A 23,072-nucleotide genomic window follows, 5' to 3' on the forward strand; every position below is an offset into this window, starting at 1 on the left:
TCAGAAGACCCTGAAAAGATAAGGCCAAAACCAAAAACTCCAAACATACCTGCACCAAAAATATGTACAATATATACAAAATTACCAGAATATAACCTCACCTACACAACCACCCCTAAACACAGAGGGGAAGGAGGGAGGGTAAATTGGACTGCAGCAATGTGGATCCTCGAACATCTACATTTATGGTAGGTACAAAACTGTACTATGTTCTTCATTCCACATTGCTGCAGTCCTAACTATTGGGTAGAATCCCAAAGCAGAGGTAAGGGAGGCTGGCAAATCATAAGGAAGCAGGAACTGACAACATGCCTTGCAAAATAGCTGTGGCAAAACCAGCCCTAGACTTAGAGTAGAGAGGAAGGTGATAATGCTTAGAGAAAGTATGCACTGAACTCCAAGTAGCTGCCTCCAAAATATCCTTAGTTGCCACCCCTTAGAAATGCTGTTGAAGTGGCAGTAGCCCTAGTGGAATGAGGCCTAATCCCAGCTGGAATCTCCTTGCCATGATGGGAATAACAAAATGCAATGCAAAACCCAATCCACCTAGAAATAGTTTGTTTTGACACAGGCTTGCCCTGCGAACCCAAAGCAAAAGAAACAAACAACTGCTGAGACTGCCTAAAATCCTTGGTCCTGCTCAAATAATAACGCAATTGCCTGTGTACATCTAAAGTGTGCAAAATCTTTTCCCCTTTATTTTGGGGATCTGCATAAAAGTAGGCAAATGAATAGTTTGGTTTAAAGCCACACTAGAAACCACCTTAGGCATAAAGGAAGGATTAGTACGTAAAGATACCCTATCCTTATGAAAAATCAAAAAAGGCTCTACCGCCATAAGGGCCTGCAACTCAGAAACCCTTCTTGCAGAAGTAATGGCCAACAAAAAAGCAGTCTTCCATGACAAGTATTTCAATTCAGCAGTAGCCGCAGGCTCAAAAGGTTGTAGAGTAAGTTTCTCCAACACAAAATTGAGATCCCAAGCAGGAGTAGGAGCTCTACGTGGGGGTCTTATATTCTTTGCCCCTCTAAGAAATTGCTTGAACAAAGGATGCGAAAACAATGGTGGGTCACAATCATAGTGAGCTGAAATTGCTGCAGCATGAATCTTAATAGAAGAGAAAGACAAACCTTTGTCTAATAACTCAGTAAGATATTGAAGAGCCACACTCAAATTAGGCTCAGAAATCTCCAAATTGTGTGCTGCACTCCAAAATAAAAATCTCTTCCATTTTTCTGCGTACACTTTCCTTGTACTAGGTCTTCTGGCTTCCATAATCACATTTAAAACTTGTTGAGGAAGTTGAGACCTGCTGTCTTTCAAAACAGAATATGCCAGGCTGTTAGATGAAGAGAGTGAAGCTTGACATTGAGCAGGTGACCGTCCCTCTGAGACAACAGGTGTGGAATCAAGGGTAAAGGCCATGGAGGCTTCCTTACCAGACTCCTCAGTAATGGGTACCAGTGCTGCCGAGGCCAATCTGGAGCTATTAAAATCATCCTTGGCTTGTCTTGTCTGACCTTTAGAAGCACCTTTGGGAGAAGAGGCAGAGGTGGAAAAGCATACACATGAAGATTTTTCCAACTGAAAGAAAGAGCATCCACTTTCCAAGCTGTGTGATGAAACCTCTTTGTGCAAAACTTTGGCAGCTGGTGGTTTAGTGGAGAAGCGAACAGATCTATGTCTGGAGTTCCCCATGACACTGTCAATTTTGAAATACATGAAGATCCAGTTTCCACTCGTGGGGATCCATGATTTGTCTGCTTAACACATCTGCTAAGGAGTTCTGTGCTCCGGCAGAAACCTTGCCTGAAGAGTTAGTTGCAAGCTGAGCGCAGTCTCCCATAAAATCATTGCTTGCCTGCACAATGGGTAAGAATGTGTTCCCCTTGTTTGTTGATGTACCACATGACAGTTGTGTTGTCTGTTAGAATCAACACCTGCCCTGGAAGAAGTAACTCCTTGAAAGCCATTAATGCAAACTGGACTGCTAACATCTCTTTCATGTTGATATGTAGATGCTGTAGTCTGGCAGGCCACTTGTCTTGTATCCACTTTCCATTTAGATGAGCTCCCAAGCAATGTCTGAGGCATCTGTCGTTAGAATCTGACTCGCCTCTGGCCGGGTCACAGAGAGTCCCTTGTTTAGGTGACATTCCTGAGCCCACCACAAAAATTCCTTTTGAATGCAAGGTATTATTTGAATGACAGTGTCCAAATCCTGGCAGTGCTGTGTCCATACATTTTGAGATACCATTGCAGCTTCCTCATATGCAGTTTGGCATTGGGAAGCACCAGAATACAAGATGCCATGAACCCTAAGGCTTGAAGGACTGTCCTTGCAGTCGGCCCGGACTGAAGAGATAGTTGATGGAAGTAACTGGAAAGATTCTTTTGTTTGTCCGGGGTTAAAAAGGCCATCTGGGCTGCTGTATTCAGTCTCACACCCAGAAAGCACATGTCTTGAGAGGGTACTAGACTGGACTTTATTTCGCTCACACAATACCCTAGGCATCTTAGCACTGCTATGACATAATCCAAATGCTGTAGAAGGTCTTCCTTTTCTTGAGCTAGAATCAGGCAGTCGTCCAAGTAAGGATAGATTTGAATTCCTTTTAGCCTGAAGTAAGCTATCACTGGAGCCAGAACCTTTGTGAATACTCTGGGCAGTGGATAAGCCAAAGGGCAATGCAGAGAACTGATAATGAGAATTTCCAGCTCGAAAACGCAGATACTTCCTGCAACTTAGTCTTATAGGCACATGAAGGTAAGCTTCCTTGAGATCTAAAGTTACCATCCAGTGATCTTTGCCCAGCAGAGGTAAAAGCTGTTGTAACGTCAACATTTTGAACTTGGGAATGTCCAGATAAGTGTTGAGGATGGATAAATCCAAAATTGGTCTCCACGTGTTCCCCTTCTTCGGTACTAGGAACAGGCGAGAATAAAATCCTAGGCCCCTTTCTGGCACAGGAACTGGCTGAATGGCCCCTATTTGGAGCAACAGAGAAATTTGCTTGTGAGCCTCTTTTCTTTGTAGAGGAGGAATGTCTGGCATGCCTTTGAAAGGAGGCAAGGTATGGAAATAAAACCTGTAACCGTGGTGAATGATATCCAGAACCCATCTGTCTTGAGTAATTAAATCCCAATTTTCCTTGAAAAGAGACAGCCTTCCTCCCAAAGGTGCTGCCAGGCGAGAATGTACTGGCAGCTGAAAAGGCAGGTCATTGGGTCTGCTTACGAAAGGACTGACCCCTGCCCTCACCAGAAGTCTGAGCAGGGGAACTCCTGTCCTAGGCCTAAAAGAACCTTGAGCTCTGCCCCTACCACGCCTAGACCTACCCCTAGACTGGGAATCATAAGCAGGATAAGTCCATCCCTTAGTAGGCCAATTTCTACTAAACTTGGAGGCTGCACCTGCAAAAATCCTTAACAGTTTGCATAGACTTAGCCTTGTCCTCCATTTTCTTTAAAACTGCTTCCACAGGCGAACCAAACAACACATCAGACTGCAAAGGAGCATCCAAAATCCTTGTTTTAACATGCTCAGCTAAATTCTGATCTCTCAACCAGGCATGCCTACGAAGAACAGAACCAGTGGCAGCCACCCTCGAGGAGGCCTGCACAGCATCAAAACCACACTGCAAGGAATGTTTACCCACCTGTTCAGACACATGAACTAAATCCTGCAACTCTTTACACTCAATACCTTCTGCCAGAGCATCCACCTTAGATTTCAATTGTGAAAGGAGGTAATTCTGATATTTTAACATGTGAAACTGACAATTCAACGCCCTCATGGCTAAAGTGGAAGAAGTATACACTTTCTTTCCCCATCTATCCAAAGCCCTTGCCTCTTTATCAGGAGGAACAGGATTTTTAACAACAGAGGCCTTCACACCTTTAGGCCCCTGAGAGACAGTTTCCGGTCTGCCCTAGGACTCTTAAAAGATGCTTATGAGCTTCAGGCACCCTATAGTACCTATCCGGTTTAACTGGGGCAGGAGGCAAAGAATCAGGATTCAGGGAAGCCTCTGCAAAAACATCTTCCACCACATTCAGAACAGGAGGTATAGCTAAAGGCCTATGCTGGGGTAAAACAAGAATTCCCTAAGCCTCTTCCTGGAATCAGAGAAATCTTGACCTTCCCATTTAAAATGCTCCCTCATGGAATGCAGAGTCTCTGAAAATGAAAAATCCTCAGGAGGAGAAGCTGAAGGAGTAGAATCATCCACATCAGAATCAGAATAAGGAGGATACTCCTGCAAGTCTTCAGCCAAGACTCAGAAGCCTCGAACATTGCTCGAAACTCTCAAACTCAGGTTCCACCCTAGGCCTCTTATCAGGAGGGGCATAGAACCTCTAATCATAGTAATCAAATCCTCTGCCATTTTAAGCATATGTTTCTTAGGCAAAGACCCTGAAGCACTAGGAGAAACCCCACTGAAGCTAAACTTGGCCTGCCTCTCAAAGAAGCCTTGGAAACAGAAGGGAGGCTCTAACCACCTTCGGAAGAGAGGGAAGAACAGCCACCTGAGAAGCCCCTCAGCCTGGCCTACTTCCTGAGAGGATACATCCTGTAACAGTAAAGTCTCTCCTGAGACTCCAAAGAAACACCTGGCATAACCTCCGCTCCACTGAGTTTTCTAAAGAACCGACATCAGGGACTGTCGGTTCTTCCACTCTAGGCTTTGCTGCTTTGTCCTTGCGCTTTTGGTCAAGCGGCATCGGAGCATCCGACGGCATTTTATAATTACAACGCTTCCCAAAAACTAACCTGGCACAGTCTAACCTTCTCTTAATAGTGCGTTTGTTAAATCTAGCACAAGAGCGGCAACCAATAACGTCGTGCTCAGGCCCTAAACAAGGTATACACAAAGTATGGTAATCCCTATGAGGTATCTGTTTCCCACAAGAAATACAGTTATTCACTTTTTCTGACATCTGGTTAAATACTGAGGCAAGAAAAAACCAAAATATTCCCCAACGGGGTACTTAGCCAACTTTGATTCGGTCTGAAACTCTGACTTCAGAAACTTTCAGAACGCCAACCTGCACTCGCAAAATTGCTTCTGCATCGGACCATGCAGCAAAAAAGACTGAGGATATGACGTCGGTCATGCACATTAGTACCCTGACGTACTGACGTCAGTCTAATGCGCCCTGACCGACGTCAGCCATATACTTTGGTATTCGGGCCGACTGGACAGCGGACTACCCAATAGTTAGGACTGCAGCAATGTGGAATGAAGAACATCAGAAATACAGTCAGCTCCAAGGCAGGAACCCACGAAAACAACATAAAATTGATACCATCGACCACAAGACAGGCAGAATCCAACAATAAGGCACAGACCAGGAATAAAATTAGATGCAGTTTAATCCAATAGTTCACACTGACTGAGCGCTTTCTCCAGTACAACTGGCTTCATCAGAGTCATTTAACAAATCACACCCACTGGGAAACTAGCGCTAGGCATGATGGAATAGGGGTTAGCCTCGAGCCAATGGAAGCTCTCGAGCTTTAGAATATGGCGGAGACAGAGCCGAGGGTCGGCTCCGAACCCAACCAACAAGAAGGAAGGCGAGATCAATGACAACAAACATGAAACATTATGGTAAGTACATAACTTCTTTTTTATTAAATTTACCTGTTCAGTGGTTTTCAAATGTCTCCTGTAGCATAGCTATTTGCACTCTATATTTTTTAATATAGTTCACTACTTTTTCTTTTTTGTATACATCTTTGAGACCATTAACATTTAAAGATAATATAGAAAGCATCATTATGTTAAAATGCTATTTTCCCCACCTTTTATCTGTAACAACTTTTTTGTTAAGTATCTAGTTCTGGCTTTTTTGTTACTTGCATACACTAATGTTTGGCAGGTTGATCTTTTATACAGTTGTTTCTTGTTATATCCATTTGAGCCTATGTCACATCTTACAAAGCTTTCTGATGTGATGATGTCAGTTTCCATTCATTCTTCAACAAGTGGGTTCAGAACCAAACCAGACACTTCTTACAGCTCACAGACACTGGAAACTCTTGAGCTCCTCCCTTACCCATAATGCTTTAATCCCCTACCATACCTCAGGTTTAATGCTTTTGCATACAGATGTGGTTGCTAAACTCTTGAGCTTTAGTGTTTTCTGGCTGGATAAGTAAAGAGACTTTTTTTTCACTATCTTTATCCCTTTTTTCTATATAGCGCATTTATTCCTCCCATATCCTACACTTTCTTCCTAGTGTAATTACCATTGTTGGTACTTTCTCCACTTTACCCTTATGGTAATTTTCTTATCATTGTTGGTAATTGTTCTCTTTTCTTTCTTTCCTATTTAAAAAAAAAACTTCTTGGTGTTATATTGCTTTTTTTAAGACCAGGTTTGAGCAAGATAGTAAGACCCTGTCTGCAGTGGGTATATGTTTTTCGACTCCTCTAAGAATCTTCTATAGGAATCAATAAGGTGGTTGAAAAATGTAGTTCAGAAAGTCCCAGGGTCTTTTCCATGATCCACATAGAGATAGTTCCCCCAGGGACAGAGGGGGGATCTGCCACCTGCGCAGCAGAAGAGGCCTGCAGAACCAGGGGTTCAGAGTTTCTTTCTCTGACGGACCCTACCAGTGTTCCTGAAAGGGAGGCCTGATTGTCCACCTCTGGAGACAATTGGGGTAATCTACCCCTGCACCAGAGAGCCTGGCTAGGCATTACCAAAGGTACATAGGTGCAGAGGATTATTTCCAGAAGTTATATAATAATCTCTTTGCTACCTTCCCCTTCAACACTAAACAAAATTCCTGATGCTCCACCCAGTCAGAATAATGCAGCAGTTCTAGAAATAAAAAAAAGCTGCTATAAGAGTCATCCAAGAGACCCCCCCCCCAAGACCAGAAAGAGTCTGGAACGCAAGATTCTTTTAGTGGCAAAGAAAACTGGACTGGAGACCAATTTCGGAACTCGGCAATCTGAACAAATCAGTTCAGTATACAAAGATCTGGATGGTTCACTGTTCAGTTAATTTTATCTTTCCTGCATAAGGATGACTGGATGTGCTCAATCAATCTTCAGAATGTGTACTATCACATAAAAATGAACAGACAACCCAGGAGATATCTATGCTTCTGGCTTGGGAGCCAGTCATCACCAATTCAGAGCCCTGCCCTTTGGCCTCACCACAGCCTTCATGGTGTTCACCAAATGCAAGGCAGTAGTATCATCTCATTTGAGACTGCAGGGATTATGTGTGTTGCCGTACTTACCAGGCATCATCTGATAAAAGCAAGAGAGTATGTAGTCCAGCTTTGCTGTCATCTAACAATTACCATCAATAACAGCAAATGTCAGCTAGAACCATCTCAGACATTACAGTTCATAGTGGCCTTGTTCAACATCATATCAGTGACAGCCTCCCTTCCCAAGGGTACAAACTATTTGATTTTAAGTCAAAAAGATAATTCATAATTCTTCTCTGTCAGCTTGCTTGATTCTATAAGCCTTGGAGTCCGTGTCCACTATGATAGTTCTGGTTCCATTAGCAAGGTACAATATGATAATTCTTCAGTGGACCCTAGCAACTGAGTGGTCCATTTTGCACCAACCTGTGTCCACCCAGATCAGAATAACTCAAGCATGCAAAAAGTACCTCTTGTGGTGGATTCACTCAGATCGGATATTACCAGGTTATCCCTTCATTCATCTTCACCCCAAAGCCATAGTGAAAACACATGCTACCAAAATTGGGTGGGAGGACATTTCTTGGGAAAGATAGTCCAAGGCACCTGGTCCCCTGAAGAGGCCAACATGCATATCAGTGTCTTGGAAATAATAACAGTACTCCTAACATTGCAGGCTTTACCAGACACTCTCCCTTCCAGGACTGTTGCAATTCAAATGGGCACTATGTCGGTGGTATGGTGCAACGCCCCACCACTGGGCAAGTAATCAAGGAGCCTCAGTCCTCACCACTGGCAACAGTAGCGGACATACATTGAGAGGATAGCAAGTACACACACAGTATTACCAGATGCAGCTCTCTGCATAAAGTGTAAGCTTAAGAGCACACTGAGACCACAGTCAGTCTGGGGCTGGTTTCTCCTATCTCCAGATCCCCAGTAAGACTCCCCACTGGCACAGCTGATAATAACAAAAATATACACTCCATATATAGTAATAACAATTAATCAATTATTCAATAAAATTACATCAATTTAAAACTTTTTCATTACAAAAGAAACTTCCAGTTGCATTCCTGACTTAAACCAGCAGATGTCATCGTATTATATTTTAAAATAAAAGCAGTTTCTTTATGCAGCAACCTATTTTTGAAACAGACAACATTCTCAGCTTTTACATTTTCTAAAACACCTTCTTTATATTGGTGAAAGGGGATGTGTTTTAGAAAGTTTCTTTTGTAATGAAAAAGTTTTAAATTGATGTAATTTTATTAAATTGATTAATTATTACTATATATGGAATGTATATTTTTGATAACATTATCACACTGTGGATACATTTTTAAGCTCACTACTTGGTACAGACCAGTTTGATAGACACATGACGTAACACAAGCCTCTTATATAAATCACGTTGATATTCACAAATGACATATAATTTAAAAAATTTCACATAGCTGTGCTGGCAGTATCTCCCTTTGTCACATATGGTACATCAGCAAACAAGGAGGAAACGCATCTCCCCCCGTGTTGAAAAGCTGTCAGTGTGTCAATGGGCAATCTCATCCAATCAATTTCTAGTACCAACGCACATTCCTGGGGAAATCCAGTGCGATAGCAGACAAATTGAGCAGCTCCATTTTATTGCCTCATGAGTGGTGTCTCAACATGAAAGTTGTGGAATAGATATAATTCCACCAATGGGGGGCCAACCTTGCTGCGACCTCTTTACATCTTCCCTTAATGACACGTGCAGCAGGTTCTTTGTCCTGCCCCCCCCCCCCCCTGCCGGGGGAATCACTGAGAGATGAACTCCTCCATGATTGGCCCCCACGGTCTCCTCTATGCTTACCCCAACCTCTGTATTCCTCAAGTTTTTCCAGAAAGTATCTCATTTGAAGAACACAGTCATCCTCGTTGCCCCTTATTGACCTTGTCAGATTTGGTTCTCCTTTCTTTGGCATCATCTAGTTTGTCACCATGGATTCTGGATCCAATTCCAGACCTCCTGTCTCACCCAACAGATGGACATGTTTCACCCAGACATTGTAGGCCTAAAGCTGACTGCATGGTTTCTCCATTTCCATTGATAGCTGAAGAATCCAGGCTCTCCTCACCTGTCCTTCATTCTTTTATCTTCCGATAAAACTTTCACTAGGAAGATTTGCAGAAGGGAATGGAAAAGATTTTTTTTGTGGGCACAACAGAAACACACTGACCCCTTTTTCGGCAGCAGTACATAAAGTTCTTCACTTTGGCTACAATTTTTAATGAAGGGCTAGCTCCTCAATTGTTAAAAGTACAATTAGCTGCCATTTCTAATTTTTATATAGGAGTTAACAATTCCACCTTAGCTTCTTCAGAACGCTTCTTCAAAACTTTGTAAGGGGAACTTTTCTTCTTAGACCCCATGTGATTTTAATTTAGTTTTACAAGCTTTAACTCCATCTCCATTTGAACCTTCAGCAAAGTGTGAACTAAATATTTTAACTTGGAAAACTATATTTTTGGTAGCTTTAACCTTTGCTCGAAGTCTCTCTGAAATTCAAGCATTATCTTATAAATCTATTTATTTAATTTTCTAAGTTGGTGTCAGAATTCAACATCAATCAATCTATTAATCTTCCATTTTTCTTTCCAAATTTCATGAACAAAGGAGAACACACGTTACATTTGTTGGATGTTTACAATTATGTTTTTATTTGCATAGAACAAAGCATTCCAGAAAAAGAGATCAGTTATTTCTTTTGTGGAATCGAAATTGGTAATAGGATAAAACTGGATAAGACCACCACGAAATAGTACATAAAATCCAGACTTTATTTGAATAAGCGCTTTCACGTGCTATCATAGCACGCTTCCTCAGATTTCACTTTACCATTCAAATCTCAGTATTTAAATACCATCATCATGTTCACTTAATCATTTAATTAAGGACAATCAATCCTAGCTAAAAGCAATTATGATAATTGTGCATAGCAGCCTAGATCTTCCATCATAGAATCTGGTAACAAAAAAATTGCAACAAAACGAAACGAAGAATAACGTGCTCTTTCATTACATGAAGGTCTCCTATGCATATATAATAACCTACTAACAAAACCTACTGACAAAAATCAGAAATGATATCATAAAAACTATTTGCTTAAAAATATATATAATCCAAATAAAATCGTTCCAAGTAAATTAGAATCGAAATTGGGTAAGCCATTTACAAAAGTGACTTTAGCCAAATGGTTAACGGATTGCATTTCCTTTGTCTATAGTAAATTGGGGGTTGTCTCTGTAAAAACCTTTAAGAGCCCATTCAACCAGGTCCATGGCAACATCATCAGTAGTTTTATCGAGCTCTTCCTTGAACGATATCTGTGCAACTGCAACTTGGGCTAATTCTCATACCTTTATTACTCATTTCAAATTGGATTGGGTCTCGAGAGGAAGAGCAGCCTTCGGGCCCAACAGTTCTTCCACTCAGGAATATCCTTCCTTAGAATCCTCCCAGGATTCAGGTAGCTGGGGACCCTGTCTTACTTGTTGAGGAAAGAATGAAAATTGACATCAGATACAGAAGTTATGTACTCACCATAATGTTTCATCTGTGTTGTACATTTTCATTCTTCAACTCTCCTCCCTGCAATCCCCTACCAGTTGATTTGTGACTTCTGGAAGAATTAGAAGATAAGGGAACCAGTGTTTTCTGCCTTTGAGCTCCAGATATTGGCTTCTCATCGTAGAACTGTTTCTAATTTTCTATGAAACTATAAGACTAGCGAACAAGATCTGAGGTATGGTAGGGTAATAGAGCATTATTGGTAAGGGAGGAGCTTGAGAGTTTCCAGTATCCACGAGCTGTAATAAAGCAGCTGAGACAGATCCAAAGGTCGGATCCGAACTCACTTGTTGAGGAAGACTGAAAATGAAGAATACATATCTTTTTTTTTTTTTTTTTTAATTGAAAGCCCTTGAAACCCCCCCCCCCCCAGTAAACCCCTCAAACCTGTTAACTTAATACTGACCCTCAAAGCTATGTACATCTTCAAATATTGCAGTTTTACTCTCATAATAGGAACAGTTGTCCCATAGTGACAGCCACACTCACAGACTTGGGTTAACCCAAAAAGACGATTATCCATGCTAAGATGCATGGTACTGCCTGTATATTGCTGTCCCAGATTGGGAAAACACTTGAATGTTTTCAGAAAACATCATCGCCTAGCCATTGAAAGAAAGAAGTATTTTGTTTTTATTGCTCTTTTATCAGGTCGTCTCTAGTGCCCCCTAACACCTTGTTCCCAGGGCAGCTCCCACCTTTGCCCCACCCTTGCTACTATTCTGCATGTATGTGCCATCTCTAACACCCTCTGAACCACCCCTGTGTTTCACTGTATTTCAGACTTGGGATTATTCTACAGACTAGATGATTGTTAGCTAGTATGAAAGGTGAATATTACAAAACTGTTGGGTTTTGTTGGCTTGTTGAATGTGACTAGATGGGGCATACAGTCTAGTCAACTATCAGTTATTTACAGCTCATTTCCTAGATGTTTAAGTTACAGGGATCTTAGATTAGAAATAACTACCTTATTTAGAAAACCATTTAGTAAAAATTCTGTCACAGGCCATGAGTTGCCATTCCCATCACATTTATAATAATTTACCAAAATCTCAGTTTTGATGGATCAGAAGAATATGCTTTACATGTAACAAGTTTTTGAAACATCAAGATTTAGCTCATCGATTTGAGCATAATCCTGTCACAACCATGTAATTTTGCAAAATTAGGTAAGAATAGCCTGTTTGTGTGTAGGAAACAGATGTCTAATCCTGAATTTAGTTTTAAGGATAGTTACTACTTTTGTAACAAATACATGTAAAATTAAGGATATTATATCAAAACATTGGCATATATTGCAAGATTGCAGGGCAATAGACACATTTTTACCATCACAGTGCTGATACATTTACAGGAAAGGAAAAGCCATGATATATTTGTGTCATTATAAAAGATCTACATCTGTTACTTTAAAATAAGTTAGATTATCTGGACAATGACCACCATGCAGCTGTCCCTGTGGATATTGTGTGTGTGTGTGTGTGTGTATATATATATATATATATATATATATATATATATATATATAATATATATGTGTGTATATATTGAAAAGTCAAACATTTTCTTCTATTAATAATTTGAAGAGCTATGAGACTTGTGAATTAATTTATTTCACTAGCGGATGAATGTTTTACCTGGTCCCTTGTATATGCAGTGTGAGATATGCAGAACTATTTTTAAGAATGATTTGTAATACTAACTTTCAAAAAAAAAAAAAAAAAAACATTAAATTGACGACCTATTAAACCCTTGGACTTGCTCTTGCCCCAACCCAACTTAAACTACCTCTCTCCTCTGCTACAACTAACCCCTCCTTCCTCTTATTCTTTTCCTCTCCGTCTGTTACCTAACTCTCTATTTTAATCCTATGCTTTTTCCCAAAAACAAATAGGTTATACTTTAGACTCTATTGCCCTGAAGTGATGTTGCATCTTATCCTGAACTTGCTTCATGCTATATATCCAAGTAATTGTATTGAGATAATGTATGGGATTTAATTGTATGAGTTTACGGTCATACTTAATTTATTTTGTCATATTATATTATGTTTGTATCTTTTGGAGTTTTTCTCCTTGGGCCTCCACTGAAAAAGGGCATCGCCCAGATGGACTAACCCGGTCAACAAATGTCAAAATAAAAAAAAAAAAATTAAATAAACTATAGTCTTGAATGTTCAAATTTGGGATATCTGAACATATGACTTACAGTTAATGCAAATGAGTTACTAATGCACTATTTAATTACGTTTGGTTTAACAAGATTTTTTTTTTTTTTTTATTATTCTTTGTCCTAGCTGCCTGTTGACCATCAGTCCCCTCATGACTAGCCTGCCCATTTGTCTCCTGTCACTGGTGCCTGCCCACCAGGAGGTGACTATTCTGACAGTCATCAGGAGTGGTTTGAGTGTGTTCACTTAAGCCCTACATTCCCTGCAAATGGCCGGCTTACAGAGCTGAAAGAGGATGTACAAGGGACTGACCTCACTGGTTGCCCTTTACTTCTACATGGGATGTTGCGAGCAAGCAGCTCTTGCCCTTTCCATCTAGAATGGGAAGTAGTTTCTTTGGTCTTTACTAGAAAAATCATTTTCCTATGTGCTTGGTGAAGCACTCAATACTCTCCCCAGCCCACTCCCTAAGAGAGGTGAAATACCCCTTCACTCTCTCCTCCTTGCCTGGCACCTCCAGTACCAGGACTGCTAATTGATACTCATTAGTCTGAGCCACTGTAAGTGCCCCATCCCTCTTTGACTTGGAACCAGGCAGAAAAATTATCATTTATTTGTTTTGATAATATAGTAAGCTGTGGGCAAAATATATTAGGTTAGCAAAATAGATTGTTTTTTAAAGAAAAACTGAGATCGGGTAAGTTTAGTGGACTGTTTTCCCAGGAATTAAATTAACTTTTGTAATGAATATTATAATTGTATGCTTATTTGAGAGTTCTTTCCAACTTTGGCCACAAGATGTCTCTTGCAGGTTTCGTATTAAATGTACAGTCAGTTTACATGATTATTGAATGGAAGGCTCGTTAAGAAAATGGAATTTTTGTAGCCTTTTTTAATTTGTGGTATTCGTACATGGGACTGCTGTTCAGTGATAGACTGAGGCAAAAATTCATTTATAAATGATGTGCTTTGTACTAAACCTTTGCACTGTTACTGGCATCTTACTAAATGGATTTTGCCTTAATGTTTGGAAAATTAAAACTGTTGTCCTAAAGAACATGGTGATGGCATTTTCTACTGCTATTGCTGTTACTAGAGTGGATTTGTTGCAATTTCTTGTAGCTGGACTTTTTTCTGCTTTTAGTTTACAAACTGGCCTTCTGAAAACTTATTGCCATTGTGTTATTCATCAGTGCAGCCTCAATAAACTTCAGTGTTTTCTTTGAAGCTTTACTACATTTCCTGCAGAAGCAGGATGTTCTGGTGATTGTTGAATTCAACAGGCCACAGGGGACAAGTCTGATATTAAGTAATCAGAATATTGTGGACAACTTGGAATTATTCCACATTATACCAAAGCAGACTAAACCTAAGCTGTTGTCTAAATAAATAAATGAAAAATTATTACCTGGATATATGTAGTAACTGTTCATCTGGGTTCAAGCACCAACTTTGAACCATAGGACCTTGGCGACCACTGCATCTTTGCAAGCACTTTGCTGAAAAGGAGGGCTATGTGGTATAGACAAAAATTTATAAACTGAGGGGGTCTGGACAGCTGATTATTTTCACAAATTGTATCATACAGCTTTTTTCCAGCTTTTGTAAAACATGCATCCACTGATGTTTGGCAGGTTAATCCTTCATACACTTTTCTTGTCATAAACATTGGAAGCTTTCTCACATTTTACAAGATTTTGTTTTTTGTTTGAGGATTTTCATTAAAACACAGTCCAGGACACCCCCATAACCTGAGGTTATGGGAGAGCTGAAGATAAATCACCCTTCTGTACATGTTCAAAAATGAAACAAATGAGACTCAAGAACTGATACATAAATAAAGTAAATAATATTGAAAAAACAACCGGAATGTCCGAGCTCACAATGATACTTTATTGTAGTTTAAAATTCGGCTAGCCATTTTCATCATTCAACATCAATCAGAGCCCTTAATCAAACTGTTTAGAAATTACCACTAATAAAAAGCCATTCCATGACACCCCCCCCCCCAACTGTTATAACCAATCCAAAAGTTACTAGGTGTAATTATTAATCAAATAAGAAACCTTTAAAAGGTAACCAATCCTGGTTAATTCTTCACCCATAATATTCAACGTATTCCGCCATATGGGAAAACCAATCAAGAACATTATAAGTGGATATTCAACCAATGAAAGCTTTGCACAATGTTTTTTCAACCATCCTATAAAAAACAGAGCTTTGACCAGTTGTAAATCATTTGTAACACACAATGTTCATCATTGCCATTGCATATAAAAAGTAAACTAATCATCACATTTAAAAGACATACAGCCCACAAAAATAAAAAATCCCGTGTATAAATAATAATGAACATAAACAACTATAAATTGTCTTTCAGTAAACCCTTCTTTTCAGTAAGAAAAACTTTGAAAAACCACCCTCTGTTAACTTGGACTTAACAAACCTCATGGTGTATATTCTAAGTTGCCAGTAAAAAAGTAAATATTAAAAGTAATATATATTTATATAATTTTATTACATATAAACTTTATATATGTTAGAATTTAGTGGAATATTTATTAACACTTATGGTGAGCCAGGTGTTCAAAAAAATTTTTCTGAGGTTGCAAGTTTTATTCATAAACTGTCATCCAATCTTGTGTTTTTTAAAAAAAATTGTTTCCACAGGAAAATTTTAAATGTAGTAGTTGTATATATAAGAATCTATTTTTCTGATTAGTAGACTATAGAGTGTCATAAAACTTTTTTATATATGTTATTTAATGATTGTGCGCTGAAATGTTATAATAGGATTTGTTTGTTTTAATTAATTAATAGAGTAGTGATTTAATTAGCCAAGTTTCCCGCCAATTTTAGTATAAAAGAAAAGGTTTTAAATTAAAATATTATCTGATGAAGCGTAGTCTCACCTACGCGAAAGCGCTTATCATTTAGTCTTGTCATATGGAATAAAAGTTTTATTTTTCTGCTACTACGGAGTTAGGAGGAATTTTTTAAACCACATCGTGGTGAGACCAATTTCGCTTTTTGTTCTATGTTCTGGATTTGTGAATCTTGGTCTCTTCACTACAGCAGTTACATCTTTTAACTTCTACTTTTGCCAGTAAAACCATTAGAAACATCCTTTTGACCAATACAAGAATCCTAAATATGTATGATATGTATGGTTGTGAGGGTATGAATAAATGTGGCTTGTTCTTCTAAAATGCAGTGAAATCTTGCATATACAATTATCAGCCATTACGATGTAAAGAAAACCAGCCATGATGATACTTGAACCGATGAAAAAAATTTCTGAATTAAAACTGTTAAATAAACCAGTCAAGATGTTCTGGTACTCAATAAAAAGCCAAAAAATAGCCAATCATGTCTCTCTTATATCTCATAGTGTTTGTCAAAGCTGCTACGTTATGACAACCAGTTCCATCATTGAATACACACAATCAATCGGTTGATATCAGTGTTTTCTCTTCACTTTTTCTAGTTGATTTTCTTTCCCGCTGTTTTAGTTTCTTCTTTGCTGGCATCCAGGCAGTGTACTAACTAGCCAGTTATTGAATTTACTAAAAGTGACAGAGTTCTGGCCTTTGACTTTTAGTTTCTTTTTTCACAATGTGAGAGCTGACGTTAAGGCACCCTTCTATGCACTTGAATATTCATCTGCTGTCTGCATGAAGATGAATTTTTTTATATTTAATTTATCTGGCAGATGAATACAGAGGTGTGAGGAATGGATGAGTCATTTGATTGTAGCATATGCTGCAGTTTATGCTTGACTGCAGGGAATTCCACCTTTGAAGAGCCCACGTGTAGTCTTGGAGAAGGTTATTTTAGCAGAATAATGGGGACTCTTATGTTTGCTTATTTTACAATGGCTTACTGATGATCTTTAACATGAAAGGGTTAATTACCATGCAGTTCACTTTTGGTATGTCTGAGTGTAATCCCTGTTTTGAACATAATTTGTTTTCATCTGTGGGTCACTTGACAGCTGGCCACGGAGGAGAAAAGATGGGTGAGTCACTCACTGTCTATAATTTACCTTACTCAAAATCATAGCTTTAAATATGTGGGAGGAATATATCCATGTAGAGTATTAGTTTCAATATGGGTACTGTCTGTTGTATAGTTTCCCTCTTATAGCACCTTCCAATAACGTTTGATGAATGTGTTACTTAACTGATCTGGATTCTGGTTGACTCTGCATCAAGCTTTGTAAAGAAAGGCATTTCTGTAACTGAATAATTTTGAAAGGGGATAGAATTTTACCAAAAAAAAAAAACAAAAAAAAAAAACAATTTCCTGTACAGTGAACAACATGCTGCTGTTGAGTAAAACCCTGTTTTGTTTTAAAAAAGCTGATTCATTGTTATAATTGTTAAGCAGGCCGAGCATGGTGTGTTTAATCTTGGATGATAGTTGCTTATTTGGAAATAGTGGTTACTTTAGCTTAGTTTTCATTTGTCCTTAATTTAAACAGCAGGTCACACATGCAGAACATTAATACTTAAGATACATCGGAGGACCAATCTCAGTCCAAACGGCTATATATGCATACTAAAAATTAAATAAAATTAGAACCTTAAACCAAGTGTCTAATCCCCTTTCAAAGAAGCGTATCAAGTTAAATCATACTTATGTTTAACTGAATCTACTTGCACTGGACTTTGGAGCAAGTAGGTTTATCAGTACGAATAGACGTGCACTTGTTTTCTTGGGTAGTGCGTTTCTGCAAGATGGGCCTTAAGTGGGAGTTTAACACGAGTAAGTGTGAGATCATATGTATTTTCTCATTTTAAGTATCGACTAGTGACACTGACATTTTAGCCCTAGTACAAGTCAAATAACTTGATCAGTCTGTCATTGCTGTGTGAAGAGGAGGGAAGCGTTTGCATTCGTTGTCTCAATTATTATCATGTACATAGAAGTGCACCTTTACCGTGCAGCAGTTTATTTATGAAATCTTATCGTTTTTATTTTATTTCTTTCTTTAATTTTGCTCTGCATCTATTAAAGCTGCTTTAGTAGGTCAGATGCATTATATCATTGCCGTAACGGAAAATAGTTTTTTGTATTTAGGCACTTGCTTTATTCAGGTGTATTAGTATTATGTAAGCAAAATGACTTTGTTTTTTGAAAAACTGGGTAAAATTAGATAGCAGAAGAATGGAGCAAATACCTGAAATGTACAAACCTTGGTGTAATTTGAAGACCTCAGATGGTTTACTTGCAAACATTCGTGGCATTATTTTGCAAGCTGCGGTGGTGGTGCTGCAGTAGTGTTGTCGCCTCACAGTAAGACATCCTGTTTGATTCTCAGCTAGAGCGTCTTCTGTGTGGAGACATGCGTGAATGGGCGTACCTTCGTTGAAGGTTGTGTGTCAGGGCCAGCAACTCGACACGTAAAAATGTGCTGCCAATCATTAGCGGTCCGGAGTTCCTCTGTGGCGACCCCTAACTGGGAAAAGCCGAAAGACACAACAACATATATTAGGGCCTGCTCTCCCTTCCTGTCTGAGCATGCACGTTTCTTGCCCATCCCCCATGAAAGCTGCTGCAAGTGGCCCAAAAGAACCAAGTGCATGTCATGATCCATATTCTGTATGCCATGCTTCTCTTCTTTAGGATTTGTCAGCATTGCAGTGGGCTGGACTGTCCACCCTACCCCAGGATAAATGAGACTGCATCGGTTGCTCATTCCCATCCTCTCGTGCACCTTGAGCTGCTGATTGATCTCTAGTCATCTGAGCCATAGTCTGGAGTTTACCATCTCCTTCATGTAGCAGGCATTGATGACAGCATATGTTAATTGTAGAGGGATTTGTAGTGGGAGCGCTGTATGATTAATTCACTCCAAGACATGCATGACTTTCCGTCAGCTAGTTTTTCTTTTTGTGGCTAGTATTCAGAGTTATGCTGCATGAAATGATTTACTATAAAATCTGCAGAGATTCCTAAAGTGTCCTTGTTTTTCCTATCTTGTCTCATTTTTACAGTAAATTATTAGCTTTACTTCATTTAAATGAATTAATACCGCACAAGTGCCTCTTGGCAGCTCTAGGATGAGAACTTTGTTTGCATTTGATTGTCATTTCTTACTACAATATGAATAAAAAAAATCTTGAGGTTAAAATGAATTTTTAGTTATTCCACCATTGTTATATTTAATAAGTGCAAGGAACTGATGCTGAGTGCTGTGGCTCATCTCAAATTACTTTGAACCAAATGTGTGTTGAAAATTAAACTGATTTATTAAACCATTAGAACTCACCTGTTTGTACAAAAACGTTACCTTACAATGTAGCAAGCTGATTTATATTTTGCAAACATTATGTAGTAATTTAGGCATTGTTATTGTATTTTGTCTTGGCAAGGAAAATATTACTAATTGTAAACAGTGTCTGCCATTCTGAATACTACTCTGTCCTTTATTTTTACCTTTTCTTTACCACTAATCATTTTAAAAACAATGCCAGAAAGTTTCACCATATAATAAGCTGACCATGCTTTATTTATTTTTGTGACACAAAACTTGCAGGTTCTTTTGTAAAATAACAAAAATAGTAACACTGCAGTAAAAATTGTAATATACATGTTTCACTGTGTTAATGGTGACTTCCACTATTACAGACTTTGTGTATAAATTGCAGGGTTAAGAACTTGCATTTCCCAGAAAGGATAAACCTGAAAGAATAACACTGAGCTGGTTCTGCAGTGATCATGCTCAAGACTTATGAACTACCCCATCAAACTGGCATGGAAGGTTTGTAGGCCTGCTTTAAGTGTGAAACCTGTCTTGTGTCTTTCGGCTTTTTCTGGTTAGGGGTCGCCACAGCGGAGCTCCGGTCCCCTAATGATTGGCAGTTGATTTTTACGTATCGGCTTGCCAGGCCTGACGCACAACTTTCAACGAAGATACGCCCATTTATGCATGTCTGCACGCAGAAGACGCTCTAGCTGAGAATTGAACTGGGCAGCGTCTTACTGTGAGGCGACTGTATTACACATAAAACCCTAAAGCATTTACTGGTCCTGGTATCTCCATAGAAAAACTTTTTGATGTTATGCCTCATCTGCAAAAAAAAAAAAAAAAAAAAAAAAAAAACCCTGTGCCATCAATAAGAAGCCCACCAACACAATACAAGGAGTGTGTTCCCCTTTTTAACATACAGCCTTAGACATGGAGCCTGTATCTGTATTGGTGCTCTTTGAAAGCAACAGATCTGATTTAGGAAAACTCATTCCTAACTTTCTATTTCATCTGTGTTCCATGCCACTTTATAAAGTACACCTGGATGATTATATTTATTGCCTTTGTTTACTGGGATCGTCTGACTGGGCTATAACCCTTTTTTAATAATTCAAGATTAGAAACCGCTATTACATTGCAATGTATTTAACAATGCAAAAGGAAATTGACATGCAAATTTTATGACTATTATAAAATGTATGCATATAGAATTAAACTAAAAATAGAAGAGGAGTAGACATAAGAAAAGTATAGTTAAGCTTAGAAGGATAAGAAAAAGGTGAAGGGGAAATTAGAAGAGGTAAAATTAAAGGTAGTAAAATACTTAGAAGAAGGAGAGTAAGGAAGTTAGAGGTAATATAGCAGGAAGTGAGAGTAAATGGTAGGATGCTAATTGGAGAAATCATTTTTGAGATGAAAATAAGAAATACCTCTTTATGATATGAGAAAGGATGGAGGCAAATGATATGAAAATGTTAACCTGGGTGAGAACATAAGTATAGTCAGGAAGCATTCAGGTGTTGCTTTAGGTTGTGTTTAAAGCTCAATGGATTGTCTATTTTTAGAAGGATGTAGTTCCAGAGTTTGGTAGCAAAAGTTGAATAAAGAGTCACGCACTATTGTAAGATTTACTAGTGATCAATTGGAATGTTACGTGAACACAGATTTTATAGTGAAAAGTACTGCTGAAGGATATTCCGTGGTGATAGGCAGTTTGGTTTGTGTATCACTTTGTGGGCTGTGTAGGAAATTTGAGCGAGTTTAGTTCATTTAACATCAGACAGCGATATGTTCTGTTTGGTAGTTTGGTTGTAAATTTTGATATTTTGTTGTAGCGACCGGTTTATTTTTATTTATTTGGGGGGTAGCATGTACAGGTAAAAGAATGGGAGATGCATGAAGAAGTGATGGGAAGAGGTAGGATGATGTTATAGAATTTCAGCAGAGTCCGTGAGGAAGGGTTTGGCTCGTTGAGAAGTACAAGTTTTTAAGGTTTTTGGTGGCTTGTGTAATGTGTTGGTCATATTTTAGATTTTCATTTATCGTGACTCCAAGTAATTTTACATGGGTTGCTATTTCTATTATGGTATTGTTTGTTGCGAGTAATGTTGAAAGATTGTTTCTGTGCTAATATTTGCTTATGTGTAAAAAGAAGTAGTTTGGTTTTCTTTGCATTTAACAGCAAATAGGTTAGGTTAGAACTAAGCTAACTGCCCTTGCGAGCTATTTTAAGCCTAGCCAATTATCCCTTGTGAGATTCAAACCCTGCACCTTGTGTTTGTAAGGCAAACACTTTAACTATTAGGCCACCCTCCCAACCCAGAGAATTTTGTAGCCAAGAATCTGTGGAAGAAAAGCATTCTTGGGTTATTCCAAGCAGTTGTGATAGATTTACTGCTGCACATATGAAAGCATCACCTGCTACTGAACAATAGCAGGGTGTTTGGTGATCCTGTGAAAATTATTGATAAAGATATTAAACAGCTAAGGACCTAGAACTGATCCATGAGGGACCTCAACAGAGACTAATTGGAATGGAGAGAAATCTTATTTATATTTTATAGCCTGTAGTGTTTTAGATGGGTAGCTGTGGGAACAATAAGAGTGATGATTGGGAGAAGCCTAAAGAAGAAATTTTGTGTGGTAGTCTTTGAGAGACTTTATAAAATGCTTGGACATATTCCAGGAAAAGAGAGGAGACCAATTTGCCTATGTTTTTATTGAGGCTTATGAGTTTGGTGAAATTAAGGAGAGCGGTGGTGGTACTGTGTTGGGATCAAAAACCATGCTGTGTGGTTGCTTGTGTTTGATGAGAATATTGAGGATTTGAAATGTAGCCATTTCTCTAAAATTTCTGTCAGTGGATTGGTAGCTGGAGAACTCTGAAGGGGTTCCACCTTTATGAAATGATATGTATGATTTCTTCCAGAGAATGGGACATAATTTTCTCTGAAGTGGTAGAAATAGAGTATGTGAGAGCATCAGCTGCAGGTTTAAAACGGTAAGATGGAAGATTAACGGTGAGATGGAAGATTATCAGCTGCTGATGCTGCAGTTTTCAGCTTTTGGAGTAGGAGTTTTCCAGACGTCTGGAACTGTAGGCAGTTCCACTGGCATTGCAGTTGGACAAATACACGTAATTTACATCAGATATGCTTTGTCCATGCAGTGCATTGTAAATGTAGTTGTGTCTTAATGGTACAATGCGGCAGTTCCACAACAGAAATTTATATTACTGATGTTCCTCATTATTATAGTTTTGTAGTTCATGAACCCCCACACAGGTATAGACTGTGCTTTTTCCTTCATGCTGACATTTAAAGGAGGTCATATACTACTTTGACATCTCTTGAGACTTGCACTTTGTCTAACACTGAAAAGATCAAAGTTGGTAAGCAACAATGCAACTATCTCTACAATACAGTTAGTGACTGGAGCAGTTCTCAGTGTATTTAATAAATAAGAAAACATATGAGCATTATTGCAGAGTTGTACTTTCTGCCACAGTGAAGTTTCTATAGTGGTTTCATTTTAAGTTTACTTAATCATACACAGGTGATGGAGTATCATTTGAGTCTTAACCTTTAAGTACTGCAGCCGCAACTGAAAGGGAGCAGAGAGTCACAAGCTACAGTAAACATTGCAGAAGTGGAAAATGAGGGCATGAGTGGCATGATGCTATTTGAAAAACGAAGCCAGTGCACCTTTCAGTTCAGTCTTTATGCCTTTGTAGCCCTTTACCACACTTATTTCCCTGTCTTAATTATCTTCCTGCATCTGTGCCACTATTTAGATTGTGACCAGAGTGTAGTTTTACATGATGATGTGATTCTAGAGACATTTTAGTCAGCAGGCTCCAAG

The 23,072-nt window shown here is 38.8% G+C and overlaps 1 protein-coding gene across 1 annotated transcript in view; it reads left to right on the plus strand.

Annotated features, from left to right (window-relative positions):
• LOC122805297 (centromere protein F-like) overlaps positions 1–23,072 on the plus strand; it is a 670,336-nt gene that overhangs the window by 506,360 nt on the left and 140,904 nt on the right. The window lies entirely within an intron of this gene.

This window comes from Protopterus annectens, chromosome 6.part1, assembly GCF_019279795.1.
Source record: "Protopterus annectens isolate FY-2018-M chromosome 6.part1, PAN1.0, whole genome shotgun sequence".
Taxonomy (NCBI): Eukaryota; Metazoa; Chordata; order Ceratodontiformes; family Protopteridae; genus Protopterus; species Protopterus annectens.